The 25,366-nt window shown below is 44.9% G+C and overlaps 1 long non-coding RNA gene and 1 other non-coding gene across 3 annotated transcripts; one reads left to right on the top strand and one right to left on the bottom strand.

Annotated features, from left to right (window-relative positions):
- The first annotated feature begins 4,710 nt into the window (after positions 1–4,710).
- On the top strand, positions 4,711–4,874 carry LOC132814090 (U1 spliceosomal RNA). Its single transcript, XR_009644303.1, has one exon. It is a non-coding gene; the product is annotated as a U1 spliceosomal RNA (small nuclear RNA).
- A 661-nt stretch (positions 4,875–5,535) lies between these two features.
- LOC132814089 (uncharacterized) lies at positions 5,536–24,916 on the bottom strand. 2 transcript variants are annotated; one of them, XR_009644301.1, is made up of 2 exons: positions 24,812–24,916; positions 5,536–6,116 (listed from the first exon to the last, which is right to left on the bottom strand). It is a non-coding gene; the product is annotated as an uncharacterized LOC132814089 (long non-coding RNA). The 2 variants fall into 2 exon arrangements; XR_009644302.1 differs by lacking the exon at positions 5,536–6,116 and adding an exon at positions 7,686–8,112.
- Positions 24,917–25,366: the final 450 nt, after the last annotated feature.

Below are 25,366 nucleotides of genomic sequence, written 5' to 3' on the forward strand. Positions count from 1 at the left end.
TCTGTGTGTGTGTGTGTGTGTGTATGTGTGTGTGTATGTGTGTGTGTGTGTATGTGTGTGTGTGTGTGTGTGTATGTGTGTGTGTGTATGTGTGTGTGTTGGTGCTTGACCACACACAATGTTGTTTGAAACCTTTGCTCACTGACAAACAAGATAATCATGTTCCCTTTATGGCCAAATGAATATAGTGACTCTGTTGGATCTTTATATCATGTTTGATTTCTCTCACTTCTGGCGAGAGGTGCAAGTGGAGTTCAATGCACCTAAATGTGAGGTGATGCACTTTGGGAAGAATAACAGGAAGGCAGAATACTGGGTCAATGGAAAGATTTTGGTAGTGTGGATGTGCAGAGGGATCTTGGAGTCCATGTCCATAGATCCTTGAAAGTTGCCACCCAGGTGGATAGTGCTGTTAAGGGGGCATACGGTGTGTTAGGTTTCATTGGGAGAGGGATTGAGTTCTGGAACCACAATATCATACTGCAACCATACAAAATGATGGTGCGGCCACAGTTGAAATATTGTTTACAGCTGTGGTCGCCCCGTTACAAATACGATGTGGAAGCTTTGGAAAAGGTGCAGAGGAGATTTATCAGGATGGTGCCTGGTCTGGAGGGAAGGTCTTATGAGAAAAGCTGAGAAACCTGGGTCTTTTCTCATTGGAAAGAAGGCGGCTAAGGGAGGATTTGATAGAGACATACAAGATAGTCAGAGGATTAGATAGGGTAGACAGGGAAAGCCTTTTTCCTAGGATGAGGACGACAGCTTGTACGAGAGAGAACAACTATAAATTGAGGGGTGATAGATTTAAGACAGATGTCAGAGGCAAATTCTTTACAGAGAGAGTGGTAAGTGTGTGGAATGCCCTACCAGCTCAGGTGGTCAACTCAGCTCCATTAGGGAGTTTTAATTAATCCTTAGATAAGCTCACAGATGATTTTGGGATAGTGTAGGGGGACGAGTTGAGAAAATTCCACAGGTCGATGCAACTTTGAGGGCTGAAGGGCCTGTTCTGCGCTTTATTGTTCTATGTTCTATAATCTGAATCTTTTTCCACGGTAGAAATGACAAATTCTAGAGGACATAGATTTCAGGGGACAGGGGAAATTTAAAGAAAATAAAAACCGAAAGAACGGAAGATGCGGTTGATCAGAAACAAAAACAAAAGTTTCTGGAAATGTTCGACAAGTCTGGAAGCACCTGTGAAGAGAAATCAGAGTTCACGTTTCTGATGAAGGACCCGAAACATTAATGGATTTTTATTTTCTCAGATGCTGCAAGACCTGCTGAGCATTTCCAACAGCATGTGAAAGTTTCAAGAGAGTTATGTCAGGCAAGTTTTAATACAAAAGGTGATAGTTGAGTAGAATGTACTCTCCTGGGAGGTGATAAAAGCAGAAACAATCACAATGCTTAAGAGGCATTTGGGCAGGCACATAAGCAGGCAAGGGGTAGGCAGGGATATGGATCATGTGCAGGCAGGTGGAATTAGTTTGGAACGGCATCATGGTCTGCACAGACATGATGGGCCAATTATTCCGGTGCTGTAATGTTCTGTTTTCCAAGGGGCACAATGTGTGGAGCGAGAGTTAATGTTTTTTTTAGAACATACAGTGAGTTGATACATTTTGAGAGAAGCAATGTAGAAAAGAAATATATATTTGCATGGCACAGACACAAAGAGTAGAGACTGAGGGAAGGGGGGCAAGGTGTACAATTCTTTAAAGGAGAGAGGACATAATCAAAGTGTTTTGATCAAAACATATGGGATCCTGGGTTTCATTAAACAATTTCATTGACTAGTTAGGTCACAGTCAATCATTGTGTCCAATTCAGGTCAACAGATTCCTGATCTTCAGGGTGTGGAGTACAGACATATTGGTGTGGTGCACTGATGAAGAAAATGCAGTCACTGGATTGATTTGGAAAAAATGCTATTTTCTTTGAAGAAATCAAGTTGAAAAAATCATGATAGAATAAAATGGATATGATTATAACACATCTAGATAGAGCAGACAATAAAATAAATTGCACTTGATAGGTGATGGCTCAAAATTTAAGATTAGGTATAACGTTTTGAGAAAGTGGGAGATGAGCAAGTGTTCCACTGGCTGGAAATATGCAGAACATGCTGCCTATTATGGTGGTGCAAGTAGAGGTGATCCATGATTAATGAATACAATTATATCAGATATGAGAGAAATAAACTTTCAGGGTTTTGGGAACAGCTGGAGAATGAGAATAATGGATTCTGCTACAGAGAGCCAGCTTGGATTTGATGGGCCCCTTTCTGTGCCATAACATGTTTTTTTTTGTACTTGCTTAACTTGTTCCGGTTGTTTGTCTTCAGGGGTTAGATTATCATCAAGGTAAATCTACTCTGTGTTCATGCTCAGACCAACACAGGTTGTCCTTCCACAGCAGGAGATAATGTTTACTGTTTTATACTGGGTTCTGGAGGAGTCCCTAGGTAGTGTACACAGAACTGAAAATCTGCTCTAGGGTGTTTTAACCAGGACTGTGAATATCTTGGAACATCTAATGCCACACCAATGCCTGGAATGCTTTCTAACTGACTGACTAAATGAAATATGTTCCTTCCACAGCATGTTGCTGGCTGGATTTCTGTGGTCAGTGTTATTACACAAGGATCAGAATTGGATAATCTATTGTCTGTAACATATACCAATGATTAGCATGGAAATGTAAATGATTTAATTAGCAAGTTTCTAGATGGTACAAATTGATGAAGTTGTGAATCGTGAAAAATGGTGTCAATGGATACAGCAAGAAAGAGATCCGTTGGTAAACCCATACGGAGATAGATTTTAATCCAGACAAGTGTGAGGTGATGTATTTTGGGAGGCTCATTGCAAGAGGAATGTATTCACTAAACCGAAGGCCTCTCAGCAGCATTGATGTACACAGGGATCTTCAGGGGCAAGTTCACAGCTCCCTGAAAGTGGTGAAGGAGGTGGATGGCAGGCTTGCCTTCTTCTGTCAGGGGAGTGATTATAAAACTGTCATTAGGCCACCTTTGGGGTATTGTGTGCTGTTTTGATCACCATATAAAAAGGAGGATGTGGAGGCTTAGTGCAGTGAGAGAAAAGGTTTACAAGGATGTTGCCTGGATTGGGAGAGGTTGGAAAGACTTGGATTTTTGTCTTGTGAAAGTCAGTGGCTGCGGGTGATCTGAAAGGCTCAGAGTGAATAATCTGAATCCTTTTCCACGGTGAAAATGGCAAATTCTAGAGGCCATAGATTTAAGGGGAGTAGGGGCAAGTTTAAAGGAAATGAAAACTGAAACAACTGAAACAACTGCAGATGATGTAAACCAGAAACAAAAACATTTTCGGGAAATGTTCAGCAGGTCGAGCAGCTTCTATGAAGATAAATTAAAGTTAACGTTTCTGAGGAAGGGTGACCAGACCCGAAACATGAACTGATTTTTCTTCACAGATGCTGCATGATCTGCTGAGCATTTCCAATAACATGTGCAAGTTTAAAGGCAGTTGTGTTGGCAATTTTCTTGTGCAGAAGGTGGATCAGTGACTGGAATGTACTTGCCTGAGAGTTGGGAAAAGCAGAAACAATCACAACGTTTAAGAGGCATTTGGGCAGACACATAAGCAGACATGGGTTGGCAGAGATATGGATCATGTACAGGCAGATGGAATTAGTTTGGAATAGCATCATGATCCACACAGACATGGTGGGCCGATTATTCCGGTGCTACACTCTTCTGTTTTCCAGGCGGTAGAATGTGTGGAGGAGAGTTAATAATTTGAGTGGAATATGTCTCTTCATGAGAACACACAATAAGTTCATTCATTTTGAGAGAAGCAATGTAGAAAGTCAATATATATTTGAATGGCACAGACACAACGTGCAGGACAGCAGGAATGGGGGACAATGTGCACCACTTATTAAAGGAGAGAAAACATAAAGTGTTTTGAGTAAAACAAATGGGATGCTGGGCTTCATTAATGGGGGAATGATAACAAACTCATGGAAAAGATGCTGACCATTGACAAAGCTCTAGTTAGGTCACAGTCAATCATTGCATCCAATTCTGGTCAACAGATTCCTGGTCAGAACGAGGAAGTTAAAATACCACAGAGGGGCCTGTTCCATACCTTTTGTTTCTCTTTCAGGACACTGTGGGGTCTCAAGGGTTAAACATTCCCTTGCCAAAGGCCATATTTCATTAACTGAATGCCTGTACTCTTTCAATACAGACAGAACACCTCAGAAGGGGGGAGGCTGACAATATCTCAAAATAGAACCTCTTGCAGCCACACATGTGGATTCCCCCGTAACCCCAGACAGAGGAATTTGCCCTTTCCAGACAAGACTGAGAGCCCTGGGCACAACCCTGTTAAACTGCCTCCCGCTCCCATTGTCTTACCTCCCCTCCATATTAGCATAGGTAAGTGAATCCCCCATTTACTGAAGGAAGAACCCTCCAGCCTTAATCTCTTCCCATCAACACATAATCATGAACAATACGATAATCAGTTTCTGTAATCCATTCATACGTTAACGCAGGACATCGCCATTCATCAAGCTTTGTAAGGTCATAATTACCAGCTTTAAACTATGTAATGACAATCGCCCATGTGACTGATATGTCTTTGTCTAATTCCTATTAAATATACTGTCTCTGTGGGTAAGGCAGAGATTCATGAAGAAGAGTCTCTACAAGTCTCTATACTAACCTGGCAGGGGAGATACCATGATCATTGCGGTGGCGCTCCCAGGACGAGGCTATCCCATTGCACTTCGGGTGTGCTGACGCCTGCGATGTCACCAAATGCGGGATACTCAACAGCAAAATTTGTGGTAGTGGGGGTCTGCGTTCGCGCTCTCCCCTTGTGGGCGGCACGGTGGCACAGTGGTTAGCACTGCTGCCTCACAGCGCCTGAGACCCAGGTTCAATCCCGAATCAGGCGACTGACTGCGTGGAGTTTGCATGTTCTCCCCGTGTCTGTGTGGGTTTGCTCCGGTCTCCTCCCACAGTCCAAAGATGTGCGGGTCAGGTGAATTGGCTGTGCTAAATTGCCCGTAGTGCTAGGTAAGGGGTAAATGTAGGGGTATGGGTGGGTTGCACTTTGGCGGGTCGGTGTGGACGTGTTGGGCCGGAGGGCCTGTTTCCACACTGTAAGTAATCTAATCTAAAGTCGACACTGGGGCACCTTAGAAACGCTTTGAAACTCTCGCCTGCTGCCCAATAATAAAGCTACTTGTGTCTTTAGGATTTGTGGAACAAAATAGGCATCAACAATGAAGGATATGAGTGATCTTCAGAGTGTGGAGTACAGACTTACTGGAATGGTTCACTGATGAAGAAAATGCAGTCACTGAATTGATTTGAAGAAATTGCTATTTTCTTTGAAGTAAACAAGCTAAATATATTGGTTGATTTTTTTTCTCTTTTTCACACCAAGTAATGAACAACGGTTTTGGCAGTTCATAAAGTTTTGCATATCGAGAACTTAGCTTTGGAAATGTTCACAACATCATTGAACATGCAGATTCACACTGGGTAGAGACTTTTATTTTCCTTTATTCATTCACAAGATGAGGGTGTCGCTGGCCCGGCAGCATTTCCTGCCCATCCCTAATTGCCCAGGGGGCAGGTAAGAGTCGACCACATTGTTGTGGGTCTGAAGTCACAATGTAGGCCAGACCAGGTAAGGATGGCAGCTTCCTTCCTGAAAGGGCATTAGTGATCCAGATGGGTTTTTCGGAAAATCGATTAATGGTCATCATGAGACTCTTAAATTCCCGAGTTTTTAAAAATTTAATTCAAATTCACCCATCTGCAGCAGTAGGCTTTGAACTCAGGTCTCCAGAAGTTTATCTGGGGCTTTGGACTAACTGTCCAGCGACAATATCACTCGGCCAATACTTCCCCACATCACTGCCCATCTGCACAGAGTAAACAGCGATTTTCTGGTACATCAGGACTGACATCAGGACTGGTTAATCACACATACATTTGCTGAATAATTGCAGGAGTTGGATGTTGATGGGCTATTGACATCCATCTATGAACCATGTGTATTCTGAGGTTTGTTTCTGATCATGATTGGAAACAGCATCGGTCTTGTTATCTTTTGGGGATAAAAACAGTTTCAATTAGCTTTCTGTTAAATACCTAGCAATAAAGTCGATCCCTAACTCTCAGGCAGATTAGTTTCCTTTGAAGAGCTCCTCATCTCCCCAACCTCCTCCATCCTCACCTCCAACAGGACAATAATCTCACAGAGTTTCTTTGTGACTATGAATGAGACAATCTGATCAGCTGCTTCTTTCCCTACTCCTATGTCAAGTTGGATCTTAAACTCCCCTTGCTGCAGTTGTGATCCTGCATCATTGTACAGTGTTGCTCGTATTTCATGTCTTGGACTGTCAGTGTTCATGATACTGCATGTAGCTTCTTGTACATCGGGTTTACAGTGCAAGAGTTTAGCTCTTGCCTTCCAACAACAGTAGAGTCGTACTCCAACAAAGCTTACAGAATCACGGCCCAGCATATTCCCCAACTTCCCTCCTTCCATCAAACCAGAGGATCAGCCCTCATTCAACTGAGAGAATTCAGGAGGGCATGGCAGTAACAGCAGCATGAATACCTAAAAATGGGGTGTTCACCTGATGAAGTTACCAAACAGCATAAGCAGCAAGTGATAGACAGAGCGAAGCAATCCAGTAAACAACGGAACAGATCTAAGATCTGTAGTCCAGCCACAACCAGTTGTGATTGAAGACAAAGGACAGCTGGAGTCCTGAAGACAGTTCTCTCCAAGATATTAATCAACAAGAATGTCAGACTGGATTAATCATCATAAAACTGAAGTCCATTTGATATTAATATGTTTACAATCAGTGTTCAATTCACCACGTGTAGCTGAAGGTAAAGATAATCTTCAAGTGATTGTAACAGTGAAGATACCTGAATACTTATTCAGCAAATTAAAGCCTGTTGTGTTAGTAATAATTTTAAAGAGATATTAAAAGTAAGGTGATTTGAGTATAATGGAAGAAATTTATTGGTGGGTATCTGATAATTCTGTTTTAATGTGAAGTTAATTTAGGATTAGTTAACAAATACACACACGGTAGGGAATCCCAGTCCCATGGAGTGCACATCCAGTTCCATGTGGGAAAACCAGGACACTTCTTGTATCAGCAACAACCACAAGAACACAGAAGTGACACTGGAACACTAGTTTGACCAAGGCGAAAGTACTGCACTCACTCATTGTCCCCACATTCCAGGATTGATGTGATCACACCAGAGAGGGGACAGAGAAGATTGATCAGAATGTTTCTCTGATTGGAGAATTTCTGCTCTGAGGAAAGATTGGATAGGTTGGGGGGTGGGGGTTTCCAAGGAAGATGAACTGAGATTAAATTGATGTGATAAAATGCTGAGGAATCCAGGTAGAATGGATAGGAAGCAGCTATTCATTAACAGAGCCATCAGGAACTAGAAGTTTTAGATTGAAGATAATTCTCAGAAAAAAAGGGGAAAGGAGAATGTATTTCCCACAGAAATGGTGGAGAGCAGGATCTCACTGATGGGGTGACAGAGGCAGTTACCAGCATTACATTTGAATAAAAGTACGTGGATGGAACTGAAATGTTGGAACGTGCAGGGCGATGGACTAAGTTCTGCAGAATGGGATAAATGCGATTTATTTGACATTTCTCCAGAATATTAAACTCCAGTCCAATTTGAGAAGTTAAACATCACGAAACATACTTTAGCAGGACTTATACAGTTAATAGTAAGTTCCTAGGGAGTGCTGCTAAACAAAGAGTCCTTGGAGTGCAGGTTCATAGTTCCTTGAAAGTAGAGTAGCAAGTAGATAGAATAGTGAAGGGCGGCAGTTTGTCTGCTTGCCTTTATTGGTCACAGCATTGAGAGGTCATACTGAGGCTGTACAGGACATTGATTCGGCAACTTTTGTAATATTCCATGCAATTCTGGTCTCCTTCCGATTAGATGGATGTTCTCAAACTTGAAAGGGGTCAGAAAATAATTATAGGATGTTGCCAGGTTTGGATAGGCTGCTTTCCTTGGAGCATCAGAGGCTGAACGGTGACCTGAAAGAGATTTTTAAAATCAGGCCGGGCATGGATAGGATAAATAGAGAAGATATTTTCCCTGCAGTGGGGGAGTACGAAACTAGGGGACTGGGAGGGGGTGGGCGGAGGGACAGAGAGGGTGGGTGGATCGAGAGTGGTGGGACAGAAATGGGTGAGGACAGAAAGTGGGCTGAGAGGGGAGGGGAACAGATGGGGGGAACAGAGGGGGTGACTGACGGTTGGGGGGGGCGACCAACAGAGAGGGGGAACAGACCAAGCGGGGTGCAACCGACGGAGGGAGGGGAGGGAAAAGATGGGTGTGCAACCGACGGGGGAGCGACTGACAGAGAGGGGGAAAGACTGAGGGCGCGACAGACTGACAGATAGGGGGACAGATGATCGGGGGTGGGGAGAGAGGGGCGACAGGGATGGCGGTGACCAAGAAAGGGCTGACCAATAGAGAGGGGGGAACAGACAGAGTGGGAGGAGACGGAGGAACACAGAGGGGGAAGATGGAGAGTTATTTTTTAGATCTACAACTCAACCCTTTTCCTGTTTTCTCCTCCTCAGCTTAATTCCATCTGAAGGTCACAGAACAACTGCATAGTTTCTGTAGAGTTTCAGGGAGATCAGGTGCTGAACATGGCATTTGTAACATGCTGATCAATAAATGGACTCTGGTTCGACTCCACTGTCTGTGTGGTGTTTGCACATTCTCCCTGTGTGTCTGCGTGGGCTTCCTCTGGGTGCTCTTAATTTCCTCCCACAAATCCAAAGACGTGCAGGTTAGCTGGATTAGCTTTGGGTAATGGTAGGTTACAGAGTTAGGGTGGAATGCTGTTCCGATGGTTGGTATGGGCCGAAAGGCCTGCTACCACACTGTAGGGATTCTGTCACTGAGTATAGGGGTTAGGAGGTCACGTTGTGGCTGAGTAGGGCACTGGTCAGGCCACTGTTAGAATACTGCATTCAATTGCAGTCTCCCTGATTTCAGAAAGATGTTACCAGAATAGGACTCAACCTCTTAATGACAAGTTCTTGGGAAGTGTTAACAAACAAACAGACCGTGCAGTGTAGGTTGATAGTTTCTTGAAAGGTGTGGTTGAAGGTAGACAGGTCGGTGAAGGTGGTGTGCGGTATGCTAGCTGTTATTGGGCAGTGCATTGAGTATAGGAGTTGGGAGATTATGTTTCGGTTGCACAGTTTATTGGCTCGGCCACTTTTGGAATGTCCACTGCTTTGAATTCCAGTCTCCCTGCTATAGGAAAGATGTTGGGAAATTGGCAAGAGTTCAGTAAGGTTTTACCAGGGTGTTGCCAGTATTGGAATATTTGAACCATAGGGAGAGGCTGAATAGGCTGAGGCTATTTCCCTGAATCACTGGACACTTTAGGTGGCTTTATCGAACTTTATAAAATTATGAGGAGCAGTGATCGGGTGACTAGTCATGGTTTATTTTTTCCCAGGGCAGGGGAGTCCAAACGAATAATGTGAAGTTTTTTTCCCCAAGGTGGAAATGACAAATTCTAGAGGAGAGGGACAAAGTTTAAAGGATATGAAAACAACTGCAGATGCTGTAAACCAGGAAGAGAATCAGAAGTTTCTAGAAAAGCTCAGCAGGTCTAGCAGCATCTGTGAAAAGAAATTAGAGTTAACATTTCTGAGGAAGGGTGCCCAGACCGGAAACTTTAACTGATTTTTCTTCACAGATGCTGTATGACCTGCTAAGCGTTTCCAACAACATCTGAGCAAGTTTAAAGGGAGTTGTGTCTGACAAGTGTCTTGTGCAGATGTCGATAAATGACTATAATGTATTCTCCTGGGAGATGGGAAAAGCAGAAACAATCACAGTTTAAGAGGCATTTGGACAGACACATAAGCAGGCATAGGTTATCAGGGATATGGATCATGTTACAGGCAGATGGAATTAGTTTGGAATGGCATCATGATCTACGCAGACACGGTGGGCTGATTACTCTGGTGCTGTAACTGTTATGTTTTCCAGGGGATAGAATGGTTTTTGAAGAAGTAACAAAAATGATTGATGAGAGCAGCCTGGTCGACATGATCAACGTGGACTTTAGTAAGGCGTTCAGCAAGCTTTCTCATGGGAGACTGGTTAGCAAGGTTAGATCTCATGGAATAAAGCGGAAACCAGCTATTTGAGTACAGACCAGGCTCAAAAGTAGAAGATAGAGAGTGGTGGCGGAGGGATGCTTTTCCGACTGGAGGCCTGTGGAGTGTCTCAAGGATTGGTTCTGTATCCACTATTTTTCATCATTTATATCAATGATTTGGATGTAAACATAGGAGGTATTAGTAATTCTGCAGATGACGCCAAAACTGGAGGTTTAGTGGACAGTGAAAAAGATGACCAAGGCTGCAATGTTTCCTGCAGGTGTCACCATTTCAGATGCTGCCCGTCCTGCTGGGGATCTCCAGCACTTCTTGGTTTTGTTGCAGATTTCCAGCATTTTGCTGAAGCACATGGAGACAGAGAGCTGTACAGCTCCAGATTTTGTTGACTCTGCAGGACTGATGGATGACGAGGGACTCAATCCTCGTTTAATCCTCCTTTCCTTTGGTTTTCGGAGTCGCTGACTACATCACTAATATTCTACGTCCCACTCCCTGACCTGAATCTGACCCATCTAACCCGACACTTCAGATCCCATCCCCCTGCCAGACTAGTTAATACCTCACCAATGGAACTGGCAATAGCGCTCCCCCCATCCCCACCCTCCAGGAGATTTGACCCAGCTCTGCACAGGGGTAACCAGTCAGGCTGGTACAGGTCCCAATTCCTTAAGAATCTAAGCCCTTCCATGGTACACCATTTCTCCAGCCACACATCCAGCTGATCTACCCTCTTATTCCTGCTCTCACTAGCATATGGCACTGGGAGCAAGTCTGACATCATTACATTTCAGGAGCTGCATTATAATGTGTCCCTGCTCTCCCAATATCCAGCTTTCAACCACTCATCCCTTTATTTCATTATGTCATTGGTATCAGGGTGTTGTACAACCACAGGCTGTTTACCCTCCAGCTCCAGAATATCCTGTAGCTGCACCATGATATCGCGGATCCTATCACCAGGGAGATAACATACCATCCTGGATTCATGGCTGTGGCCATAGAAGTGCCTGTCTGTAACCCTGACTGTTGAATCCCCTGTCACTCTCTTTCTTCCCGTTCTGGGCAGCAGAGCTATCGACAGTGTCATGAACCTGGTTGTTGCTGATTTCCCCTGAGACCGACACACACACACACACGAATCCCAAGCAGTATACATTATCTGTTTGGGAAGGGAATAACCACTGGGAACTCCTGCACTTCCTTCCTGAGCCTTTTACTTGATCTGATGGTCCCCCATTCCCTTTCTGCCTGTGTAACCCTCACCTGCAGTGTGACTAACTCACTGAACATGCTGTCCATAACATTCTCAGTATTGCAGATGCTCCACAGTGAGTCCACTCACAGCTCCAGGTCTGAAAAGCAGTTTCCCAGTAGCTGCTGATGGGCACATTTCCTGCACACACAGCTGTCAGGGACACTGGAAACATCCCTAATTTTCCCACATTGTACAAGAGGAGCACACCATGGGTCTGAGGTCTCCTGTCACACAGGCTCTCTAGATTCAGCTAGTTACTCCCATTTAGAGAATTTATATGACCAAGCAATCTTCCTCCCCTTCAAACATTGTAATAAAAATCCTGTATTCTTTACTTAAGCTGATATGTTATACCTTAAAAATGGTTACAAAATCTCCACAGGTATCGCTTACAAACTGGCTGTTCCCTTTGGGACCATGTGAATTTCTGAATGGGCTGAAACAAAACGGAGTTTCAGCTTCACCTTCTCCCTGTCCCACCTCGCTCTGTTTACACCCAACTCCAAAACACTCTCATTGAGCCAAGCAGCCCTCACAGTGCAGCCCTGTCATTGTCATTGTCTGCTCACCCCTACACTGCCCTCAGCCTCCTGTACTGTTCCAATACATCTCAATGGGAGCTCAGGGACAGCACCTCATCTTTCAATTCAATCCTTTGTAACCCCAGAGTCAACATGGACCTCAGCAGTTTCTGGGTGAACAGACAGTTTGAATCTGGAACATTCCACCTAAAAAGGTACTGGAATTTGACTTCATAAAGAGTTGCAGGGAATTGAAAATAAGGAGTTTACAGGTGAGCATCATGAAGTGGGTGATTGGGACTAAATCTGACAGCCCCTACAAAGAGACAAAGTGCAATCTGGACAAATCTGTGCTCCCTCTCAGACCAAAGCAGACCCTGAGCTTCCAGTTGCCTGCCACTTTAACACACGAGCCTGTTCCCTGGCCAACATCTGTCTCATTCTTAATGCAGTGTTCCAGGGAAGCTTGATGCCGAACACTCCAGAACACACCAAATGGCCCTGTATTTCAAGGACGGCAATTTCCCCTCCCATGTGGTCAACAATACCCTTCAGTGTATCTCCACCACTTCCTGCACCTCTGCCCTTGAACCCCACCTCTCCAACCGCAGCAAGGATAGAACCCCCAAGTCCTCAATTTTCAATCAGATACAACACATCATCCTCTGCCATTTCCACCACCGACAATCAGATCCCACCAACAGATATCTTTCCCTCCACACCCCTTTCAGCATTCCTCGAGACCATTCCCGTGACTTCCACATTAGATCCATGCTCCCCACCAACCCACCCTCCACTTCCAACACCTTTGCCTGCCATTGCAAGAGGTGTAAAACCTGTGCCCACACCTTCCCCTCACCTCCATCCAAGACACCAGAGGTCCCTTCCACATCCAGCAGAGATTGTCCTGTACATTGAATAACCTCATCTATTGTTTTCATTGCTTTCTACAACGGGGAGACAGGACGCTAACTTGCAGAATGTTTCAGGGAACTTTTCTGGGAGACATACACCAACCAACCCCACTGTCCTGTGGCTAACCATTTCAACTCCCCCTCCCACTCTGCCAAGAACATGCATGTCCTGGGCCACCTCCACCACAAAATCCTAGCTACATGACTCCTGGAGGAAGAAAACCTCATCTTCTATCTTGGGACCCTTTAACCACTGAATCAATGTTTCGTCATTTCCTCTCCCCCACCTTATCCCAGATCCAGCCCTCCAACTCAGCACCACCCTCTTGAACAGTCCCACCTGTCCATCTTCTTTCGCAATTACCCACTCCACCCTCTCAACATTACCCTCCACCAGCATCTTCCTATCGCCTTCCCAGCTACCTTCCCGCCAGCCCCACACAAATGCTATTATCTGTCAGTCCTCTTCCCCACTCTCACATCCCTGCTGAAGGGCTTAGGCCCAATATGTCAATTCTCCTGCTCCTTGGATACTGTCTGACCTGCTGTGCTTCTCCTGCGCCAAACTTTAACATAAGCTGGTAGAACAACACCTCATTTTGTACTTGGGGACCCTTCAGGCCTCTGACCTTAAAATGGAACTCATTAATTTTAGGTCCTAAGTCTCCCATGTCCTCGCACCATAGTCCCCCACCCCACACACCAGGCCTTGTTATTACATCGCCTGCCATTACACATTACCTATGGTTAGTCACTAACAATCTCCATTAACATCTATTCACCCTCCCCCAGCCAGATCATTATCCATTCCTTTGTCCAATTGCTCCTGTATCTCATTTTGGACTATATCACCACCTATCACATTTACTCCTTAACCCCTACCTTCTGCATATAAACTGACATTTTTTCTCAGTCACATCAGTTCTGAGGAAGGGTCAGCGGATCCAAAATATTAACTCTGATTTCTCTTCACAGATGCTGCCAGACCTGCTGAGCTATTCCAGTATCTTCTAGCTGTTGTTTCTGATTTAAGCATCCACAGTTCTTTTGGTTTTCATTTACTGGGAGTTTCTAATTCAGGTCTAGCAGCCTACATCATGAGTTTATAAACCCTCCCAGTCCACACTAACTCCATTTCTCTCCCACTCCCTTCACACTGACTGGGTCTCTTCCCATCCCCTGCCCAGTGACACTGCACCTGCACAGCTCATGGTCACATGCTGGCCTGTTGGCGACACCCCTCATTCACTCCCATTGGCTGGAGGATTACACCTAGTCTCCTAATGGTCTGAAGCTGCCGTCAATCAGCCAGGCCCCATTGTGACATGAGTGGTGGGACCCTCCCAGGAGTGTGGGAGGCTGAGGGGTAACCTCAGAGGTTTATAAAATCATGGGAGGCATTGATGGGATAAATAGATAGATGAGGATAGGATATCTGGTCGGCACAGAGGAGTTTGACTGAAGGGTCTGTTTCCGTGCTGTGTATGTCTGTGGCTCTGCCCTGGGATGAGCTTCATCACTCACAGTGAATGGGGCTGAATCAATGTCCTGTAGAGCTGCAAAACAATGTCCCAACTCCAATACTCAATGCACTGACCAAGTACACCAAACGCCTCCTTCACTATCCTGCCTATCCAAGATTCCACTTTCAAAGAACTATGAACCTGTACCTCAAGTCTCTTTGTTCAACAACACTCCCCAGGACCTTCCCATTAAATGTATAAGTCCTGCCCTGATTTGTTTTTCCAAAATGCAGCACCTCACATTTATCTGAATTCACTCCATCTGCCACTCCCCAGCCCATTTGATTGAAGTCCCATTTTACTCTGAGGTAACCTTCTTCCCGATCCAATTTGGTGCCTGTGTAAAGTCACTGACCATAGCTCCTATTTTCACATAGTCATCATTGATATAAATGATGAAAAGCAGTGAACCCTGCACCGATCCTTACACCATATTGCTCATCACAGGCCTCCAGTCCGAAGGCAACCCTTCACCACTATCCTCTGTCTCCAACCTTACAGCCAATTTTATATCCAAATAGCTAGTCCTTCCACCTTGAATGTCTTTCTGAAGTCCAAGTTAGTGATTTCCATGCACAAAGCCATGCTGACTGTCCCTAATCATTTCTTACCTTTCCAATTACATCTAAATCCTATCCCGGAGAAGCCCTTCCAACAACTTGCCTGACTCCAGGCTCACCAGTGTATTGTTCCCTGGCCTTTCCTCATCACCTTTCTCAAATAATGGCACCTGTCTTCCAGCACCTCGGTGATACAAATATCTCAGCGAGGGACCCAACTATCACTTCCCTAGCTTCCCACAAAGTTCGGGGATTCACCTGATCATGTATCAGGGATTTATCAATCTTGATGCATTATACAAGTTCCAGAGACTCTGAACGAATATGGACACTTGTCAAGTTATCCCTATTTATTTCTCCAAACTCTCTCACTTCCATATCCTCCTTCAGTAAAAGCGGACATGAAATACGCAGATAGTATCTCTCCTGCCTCCTGCAGATCCATAGACCGCCTTGTTGATCTTTCAGGGTCCCTATTCTCTGCCTGGTTACTCTTTTGTCCTTAGTGTATTTCTAGAATCTCTTTGGATTTTCCCCAAACTCATTTCACAAAGTTCTCGTTCCCTTTTTTGCCCTCTTAGTTTCCCTCGAGTATACTCCTACCGCCCCTATACTCCTCCAGGTATTCACCCAAACCCAGCTGTCTGGACCTGCCATATCCCTCCTTCATTTTCTTGACCAGAGCCACAATTCCTCTTGACAGGCAGCATTCCTTACACCTCCCAGCCTCGTCCTTAACAGGAACATACAGTCTATATACTCATTGTCTCAGGCCTATGGGGGCAACAGCAGATGAAGACAGAGAAACAATCAATCATTCTCGGTAAAGAGGCAGTGCTGGGACAGATACCAGCCGAAAGGTAGATGGGTCTCCTGGCCGTGATGGAATGCATCCCCGGGGACTGTAAGGAATGGCAGTGGGTAAATAGCAAATACACTCGTGATAATTCACTAAAATTTGCTGACTCTGGGACGGTTCTAACAGATTGGAAAGCTGCAAATGTGATGCCAATATTTTAAAATGGACGTATTAGCATAACTTCTGTAGTGGGGGAAATGTCTGATCTCTCACGAAAGAAATAGTGAGCTATGTGGATAGAAATTGTCTCATCGAGCAGACACAGCATGGATTCATGAAAAGTGGACGACACTAAGATGAGTGGTAGAGCAATGTGTGCAGAGGCCACTGTCAGTCTGCACAGGGATACAGAGAGGTTAATTGAGTGGTTAAGGGTCTGGCAGATGGAGGACAATGTTGGGATATGTGAGGTCATCCAGTTTGGTCGGACTAACAACAAACTGGATGATGAAATGGTGAAAACATGCAGCAGGCTGCTGTGCAGAGGGAGCTGGTTTGCAGGTACAGCAGGTAATTAAGGCAGTGAAGGGAATATTGTCCTTCATTGCTAGAGGGATGGTTATGCTGCAGCTATACAGGGGGCTAGTGAGGCCACACCTGGAGTACTGTGTACAGGTTTTCGTCCCCTACTTCAGGAAGGATGTAATGGCGCTGGAGGGGGTGCAGAGCAGGGTCACTAGTTTGAGTCTGGAGTTGAAAGGGTTGCCTTCTGAGCAGAGATTGACAAAACTGGCATGATCCTCATTGGAATTTAGAATAATGGGAGATTGTATAGGAAAAATATAAAATTATGAAGGAGTAGATAAGATAGAAGCAGGGAGGTCATTTCCACTGTGGACTGGACAAACTATGGTGCATAGCGACAAAATAAGGGGGTATCAGATTTAGGACTGAGTTCAGGAGAAACTTCTTCAGCTAAAGGGTTGTGAATCTGTGGAATTCCCAGCTGATTGAAACAGTTGAGACTTTCATCTTGAATGTCTTTAGGTCAAAATGTAGATTTACGAACAGGAAAGGAATTAAAGGTTATGGGAGAGAGCATGTAAAGTGGAGCTGAGATCAGCCCTGATCTTATTGAATGGCAGAGCAGGCTGGAGGGGCCAGATGGCCTCCTCCTGCTCATATTCCTTATGTTACGTTCCCACTTTTCAGCCGTCCCTTTACCTGGGAATAGCAAAGAAGTATTGAAAGATTTTATCTTGTTCAATCACAATGCACCTTTATCCAATTTAGAACAGCAACTTTTAGATCTGGTCTATTCTTTTTTGGAACTATTTTAAAACTATTATAATTATCAGAGAATCCAGACAGTGGGGAAGCAGGTCATTCAGCCCATCACATCCGCACTGACCCTCAGAGACTCCCACCCTACCCATGTAATGTTGCCTTTCCCATGGATAATCCACCCAACCTGCACATCCCTGAACACTGTGGGTAATTCAGCCTGGATAATCCACCTAACCTGCACATCCCTGAACACTGTGGGTAATTCAGCCTGGATAATCCACCTAACCTGCACATCCCTGAACACTGTGGGTAATTCAGCCTGGATAATCCACCCAACCTGCACATCCCTGAACACTGTGGGTAATTCAGCCTGGATAATCCACCTAACCTGCACATCTTTACATAGTGGGAGGAAACCAGAGCAATCAGATGAAACACACGCAGATATTAACAATAAGGTGATCAATCCTTTCTTATTTCCCAGTTCCATCCAAATAATTTCACTGAACTTACTCCCATGAATATCGTCCCCAAGCACAACTCTAATGCTATCCCTAACCAAAAACACCACTCGTCCTCCTCTCTTGTCCCCCTTTCTATCCTTCCTATAGCATCTATACCCTGGAACATACAGCTGCCAGTCACATCCATCCCTGAGTCATATTTCTATAATACCGATGATATCCCAGTCCCATGTTCAAACCATAACCTGATCGCATCTGCCTTCCCTGTCAGGCCTCTTGCATTGAAGTAAATGCAGTGTAACTGCTCGGTTCTACCGCGTTCTGCCTTGACTGTTTGATTTCTGAACTGTACCCAGCCTCAGACTTACCTCCTTTCTCACTATCTCTTTAGGTTTACCCCCACTCCCTCACTGGTTTAATGCCTCCCGAGTAGTACTAGCAAATCTCCCTGCCTGGATATTAGTCACCTTCCAATTCAGGGACAATCCATCCTTCTTATTCAAGTCACTTCTACTCCAGAGGAGAATTCAATGACCAAAAGATGTGAATCCTTCTGCCCTACACCAGATCTTTAGCCAATCATTCATCTCCTCCATCCTGCTATTCCTACTCTCACTAGCATGTAGCATTGGGAGTAATTCAGATATTACGACCGAGTATCTACTTTTTATATTCCAGGCTAATTTGCTATATTCTCTCATCAGGACCTATCTTTTCTCTTCCTGTGTCATTGGTACCAATGTCCAATGACCTCCCACTGGTTATTATACCCTTTAAAGAATATTCTGCCACCAATCTTTTCTGAACCTTTCAAGTTCCACAACATCCTTCTGATAGGTGGAGAACAGAATTGCACTCAATATTGTAAGAGTGGCCAAACCAATGTCCTGTACAGCCACAACATGACTGCCCAACTCCTGTACTCACTGCTCTGACCAATAATGTAAATCATACCAATCACCTTCACTATCCTATCCACCTGCGACTCTACTTTCAAGGAATTATGAACCTGCACTGTAAGGAAACTTTGCTCAGTAACACTCCCTCGGACCTGACCATTAAGTCTATCAGTCCTGCTAGGCTTTGCTTTTCCAAAAAGCAGCACCTCACATTTATCTAAATTAAACTCCATCTGCCACTCCTCAGCCCATTTCCCCATCTGATCAAGATCCCATTGAATCCTGAGGTACCCTTCTTCACTGCCCACGACACCTCCAATTTTGGTGTCACCTGGAAACTTACTAACAATCCCTCCTATGTTCACATCCAAATCATTTATGTAAATGATGAGAAGTAGTGGACCCAGCACCGACCCTTGTGGCACTCCAGTGGTCACAGTCCTCCAGTCCGAAAAACAACCTTCTACCACCACCCTCTGTCTTCTACCTTTGAGGCAGTTCTATATTCCAAATGGCTAGTTCTCCTGGTATGGTGAGATCTCATCTTGCTAACTAGTCTTCCATGGCGAACCTTGTCGAACGCCTTACTGAAGTCCATATAGATCCCATCTACCGCTCTGCCCTCAAAAATCCACTTTCTTACTTCTTCATAAAACAGCTCAGTCAAGTAAGTGACATGATTTCCCACACACAAAGCCATGCTGACTATCCCTAATCAGTCCTTGCTTTTCCAAATACATGCAAATCCAGTCCCTCAGGGTTCCCTCCAACTTGTCTGGCACCAACATCAGGCTCACAGGTCTGTAGTTCCCGGGCTTGTCCAAACCGCCTTCATTAAACAGTATCATCATATTAACCAACCCCCAGTCTTCTGGCACCTCAGCTGTGACTATCGCTGATACAAAATCTCAGCAAGGGGCCCAGCAATCACTTCCCTAGCTTCCTACAGAATTTTAGGACACACCTGATGAAATCCTGGGCATTTATCCACCTTTCTGCGTTCCAAGACATCCAGTACCACCTTCGCTGTAATATGGACATTTTTCAAGGTGTCACCATCGATTTCCAACATTCTATATCTTCCATATCCTTCTCCACAGTAAATGCTGATGCAAAATACTTGTTTAGTATCCCCTCCCCACCCCATCGCCTGCAGATCCACACACAGGCTGCCTTGCTGATCCTTGAGGAGCCCTATTCTGTCTCTAGTAACCCATTTGCTCTTAATGTATTTATAAAAACCCTTTGGATTGTCCTTACCCTATTCGCCAAAACTGTGTCCTGTCCCCTTTTTGCCTTACTGATTTTCCTCTTAAGTATACTTCTATTGCCTTTATACTAGAAGGATGTTCTGGATTGGAATAAATGCCAAATATTTCATCTTGATAAAAGGGCAGGACTTACACTGATTAAAAGTCGGGCCTTGCATAGTGATATAGAACAAAGAGACCTCGGGGTTCAGATCTTTGCAGTTTATGTCACATGTAGACAGGGTTGTTCAGAAGATGTATAGCACACTTGCCTTCATTGCTCACACCTTTGAGTATAGGAGTTGGGACATTACGTTGGAGGTTGTACAGGATGTTGGTGAGGCCTCTTCTGGAATACTGTGCTCAGTTCAGGTTGTGCTGTTATAGGACAGATGTTATTAAGTCGGAGCGGGTTCAGAAGAGATTTACCAGGATGTTGATGGGAACGGATGCTTTCGGTTATAAGGAGAGGCTAGGTAGGCTGGGACCTCTTTCACTAGGGTGTAGGAGGCTGAGGGGTGACCTTATTGGAGGTTTATAAAATCCTGAAGAGTATAGGTAATGTGAACAGCAGGTGCCCTTTCCAGGAGGGGGGCGCGATTCAAGAGTGGGTGAGAAAAGGAAGACCCTAAAAAGACGTTCCGGATTTTACTTTTTGTTTTTGTACAGAGAGTGATTCACATGTGGAATAAACTAGCAGAGGACGTGGTAGCTGTGAATACAATTACAATTTAAGGGTGGCACAGTGGCTCAATGGTTAGCACTGCTGCCAGGGACACAGGTTCAATTCCTGCATTGGGTGGCTGTCCATGTGGAGTTTGGATATGCTTCCCCGTGTCAGCGTGAGTTCCTCCAGGTGCTCCCGTTTCTTCCCACAAGCCACAGATGTACAGGGTAGGTGAACTGGCAGTCCTCAATTGCCCATAGTTTTCAGGGATGATTGGGTTTAGTGAATTAGTAAGGGGTAAATGTAGAGTAAAACGGTAGGGGAATGGGATTCTAAGAGGAAAAAGCATTTGGACCTGTATATCGATAGGGAATGCTTGGATGGATTTGGACTAAGTGGAGGTAGATGCGATTAGTTCAGTTCGAATTTATGGTTGACACGGACTGGTTGGAACACAGGGTGTGTGTCAGTGCTGTATAACGTTCTGACTCAATCGCTCGTTATCTCTGTAAATTCCTCTATGCTCGGAACTCTCCGTCAATGCCACCTCATCCAGTCTTACAACTCTTCCTTATCTCGATAATTCCTCTCCAGCCTCAAAACTCAAAAAAGTCTATCAGAAATATCTCTATCTCTGTAACATCCTCAATCCTCAGAATCCTCTCCAACTTTCATCTCCTCCAGCTTCATTACTCTCCCTATCTCTAATCCCCTCCAGTCTCTCAAAGCTCTGCTATATGTGCCTTTTTTATTTCCAGCCTTCAGGATTCCCAATGTTTATTTCTCACTTGATGACGGCCCTTTCCGATTCTGTGCTGAGCTTCTGAATTCTTCCTTAAACCTCTCAATCTCCTTTTCCTCCCAAAACATCGGCCAATAATCTGTCATCTACTCTAGTATCACCCTTTCTGACCTGAAGTCCAATGGAGCCTGTCATATTCCTATAATAAACATCTTAGCGGTCTACAGAACAGAAAAAGGCTCTGGTAGTACATCGGGTCTGTGACAAAGAAAACTACCACCTAACTGTCCTCATCTATTTTCCGATAATTGTGGAAAAGTCTCATCTATCATGGCATTGCAAGTGCACACTAAATACATCTCAAATGCTACCGGGATTTCTGTGTCTCCCACCCTTACAGACAGTGAGGTTCAATGCAACTGTTGTTCGATGATGACATCACCCACAGGAACACAGAGCAGCTGGGTCTGTGCAAACCAGAGATCACCCACACATTGGGAAGGATGGCAGGGTCCCTGAGGGGGGGGCACAGGAGATTTACCAGGATGGTTCAAGGAATGGGGGATTTTAGTTGCAGAGACATGGGTGCTGTTAATAAATATCAAGAATATCCATCTACAATAGATGGACTCTTGTTCTCAACCTCTCCCCTTGCCTGGGCTGTGGTAACCTTCAGGTTAAACCCACCACCAGACATTTCTCCCTAATGAGACAGCAGCCCTATGGTCTGGTCAGACAATGCTGCCTTTCCCTTTTACACAGTGATGCCACTGTACCCTGGGGATGGGGAGAGGGAATGCTGAAGGTGGGGATGGGACACCACTCAGGCACAGTGCTTTGTCCTGGAGGATGTTCACTTTAATATTGTTGGGGGCTGCACTGATGCAGCCAAGTGGAGAATGTTCCAACACAATCCTGATGTGTGCCTTATAGGGAGCAAACAGACATTGGGGAATCAGGGGTTTGGGGAAACAGATTGTTCTCCTTGTAGCAGAGGAAATTGTGGGTGCCCTGTGACAGAGGGGTTTACAGATTTAGAATAATCCACCTTACACTCATGAGTTCATCAGAAAAGGATTACAGGACACATATTGAAGACTTGGGGGAGATCTACTGAGAGTGTGGGGTGATTCAAAAGAGGACATTTATGCAGCAAATGGGAATGAGCTGGAATACAATACTCACACACAATGTGAATATCCAGCTCCTGATGAATTGAGTAATTTTGTCACAGTTTGGCGTTACAATTACTGAGATTCCCATCTGAATGTCCACCTGTAATACACGTTTATAAAACTGTCACTGTCAGTTCATTTAAGAAACTCTCACCACCCCCTCCTCCTGGCCCAGGATGACTGGACACATTACCCCTTGTGGGGGTCAGCAGTTAGTTCAGGGGGAAATCTGTATGGGTTTCTGTGAGTTTCCACACTGGGTCTTCATGTGACTGAACAGGGCAGATCTTTGACACATGGGACACAATGTTGCAAGAGTCAGTGCGATGTGGAGAGCAGGATGTGCTTCCTTTTCTTTCCTTCCGTGCTGCCGCTGTGCCTCATCAATTAGACGGGGGTGGGGGGGGGGGGGTGAAAGGCTCATGCAGCTCGATGGGCAAGTTGTCTCCATTCTGACCCATGAGCAGCAAGCTCCTCCCAGTCATTCCAAAGAGTCTCTCTGAAAAGGTAACAACTGCTTCCCACTGCCCAGTGCTCCCAGGAAATGTTTAGAAGAATGAGCGGGGAAATCTCTGAGAAAAGGCAGAACGGTAAAGTTCCAAAAGGATTATAAACAGTTTACAGAGAGGGATTCATTGGAGAAGTGGGCAACAAGTTAGCAAATGGAGCATAATTTGGGAAATTGTGAAGTTGCTCATTTTGGAGGAGATAATAAAAGAACAGAGTGCTATGTAAATGGTGGAAACTGTCGAAAGCTGCACCACAAAGGGACCAGGGGTAATTGCGTAGGAAACACAGTTACAACAGGGAATCAGGATGGGGAATGGAACGTTGTTTCTTATTACAAGGAGTTTTCAGTGTAAGTGTTTGGAGTATATACCTGAGAGTAACTTTACAAAGTGCGAGTGAGACCACATCTGGAGTAATGACAGAAGTTTTGGTCCCTTTATTTAAGGGAATACATAATTTCATCTGAGGCATTTCAGAAAAGATTAACTGGGATGATCCCTGGCTTGTAGGGATTATCTTTTAAGAAAAGGCTGAAAATGTTGGGACTCTACTCACTGGATTTGGGAAGAATGAGAGGTGATCTCATTGTAACATGCAGGATTCTTAAGGAGTTTGACAGGGTAAATACTGAGAGGATGTTTCCCATCATGAGGGATCTGGAATCAGATACTCGGATAGTCACGGAATCAAGGGTTCTGTTTTAGATTCGTCAAGTTTAAGGCAACATCAACACGGGTCAGGGGTTTCAGTAGCAATGGAGCTGGGGTGAAGGGGGGGGGAAGCAACGTTTTAGAGATTGGAATTCCTGGTGTTTGTGATTGTGTAGATACCTGATCAGAAGGTCACCTTGGGGTTACAGATATGAGAGCAATATTGTGAAGAGTGTAGTTCTGCCTCAGACAGTTCCCAGGGAGAGGGAGGGGCTCAGCAGTAAGGGAAAGGAATTTGTAATAGCAACTGAAGGCAATGGGTTTTAACCATTTCAATGTTCCGTTCAGGAAATTGCAGCCAATCGCGTAGTGGGAGTGTGATGAGCAGTTTGATAACTGAGTAATGGAGAGGGATGATGGGGAGGGAGAGCTAGGCATTGTCAGTGTACATGTGAACCCTCAGACGGTGCTTTTGGACGATGTCACCTCCTGACAGTATGTGGTGAGAAACAGGAGGGACCAAGAATCGATCCTTGAGGGACACCACATACAAGGAATTTAGAAAGGAATGGGAGAGTGGGGATGGAGTAGGTTTTCCAACAACGGTGAGGTCAAAATATTACTTCGTAGCAGAATGGAGAGAAGGACATAACCAGAAAAGACAGACAGACAGAACAAGGAACAATACCTGTGATTTGGTGAGGGGAGGGAGGTGGGGGTGATGTGGAGGAAGAGCCCAACTCCAAAAACACACTTTCTTCATTGGTGACATCACCCAACTCCACCCTAGTCTCAGCTCATTTACTGAATGCAGGGATGGACGAGTATTTATCTCCAGACTTAATTATCCAAACACTCTTGGCCAGCCTCCCACATTCAACTTACATGTAATCTCAAGAGTATCTTAAACCCTCCTGCCCAAGTGCTCACTTGTACCAAAACTAGTTGATCCATCGAAAGGCTCCTATTTTACAGGCAACAATTTAAAATTCTCACCCTGTGAACATCCCTGTCTCCCTGCACCACACACCCTGCAAGACCTTGACAACTCATTTGTGTTTATTCATTGCTTCACCTGTCTGGCTGTTTCTACTGTTGCCAAGGCAACACTGTCTGGAATTCCCACCTGAACCCTCTCAGACCTGCTTTCCTCTTTTAAGGTGTTCTCGAAAACCTGCTCATTTGGCAATGCTTTTGATCACTTGACCTAGTATCTCAATCTGTGGCCTTATGCCAGAATTTTTCAATAGTATTTCTGTGAAATTATAAACATGATTAAAAAAAAAACAAACTGTTGCTGATTTGCACATACATTGTCAACTCTTCAATATTGCTGAGTGTATAATCTATAACAGCACTTACCCAACCACATTGTGGGAGCACCTTCACCACATGAACTGCAGCTGGACAGGGAAATCAAACATCACCCTCTCCACAGGCAATGGGGCTTTGGCACTGATCACTGGGATCTGTGGAGGGAGAAACACACAGTTGCTATTTCAGGGAGTGCAAAATGCATTATAAGGAGGGAAATGGGGCAGAATTTGGGATTTTCAAATTTGTGATTCACAATGTGCACTAAGTTTCTGTAAAACCTCTCATCCCATACCATGAAAATTTCCTTCTCTTCCTGGTCTATGTTCTTTCCTTTCCCCTGCCCTGCACCTTCACACATTCCCAATGCCTTGGCCACAACAACACTGTGCTGCCAGTGAAGCTTATCACGTGGTTGAGTAATTGTCCCACCCCTCATTCACTCCGATTGGTTGAAGGACCAACGTGGCACATCCTGGTCCTCCAGCCCTCGTTCCCCCGACTCTTATTGGTCCTGCGCTGACATCAATAATCCGAGCCCATTGTGGGCTGGAGCATGCACATGCTTCCTGCTTTTGCTGCTGTTCACCAGGTATGAGAGAG

Source organism: Hemiscyllium ocellatum, unplaced genomic scaffold (genome assembly GCF_020745735.1).
Source record: "Hemiscyllium ocellatum isolate sHemOce1 unplaced genomic scaffold, sHemOce1.pat.X.cur. scaffold_673_pat_ctg1, whole genome shotgun sequence".
Lineage (NCBI taxonomy): Eukaryota > Metazoa > Chordata > Chondrichthyes > Orectolobiformes > Hemiscylliidae > Hemiscyllium > Hemiscyllium ocellatum.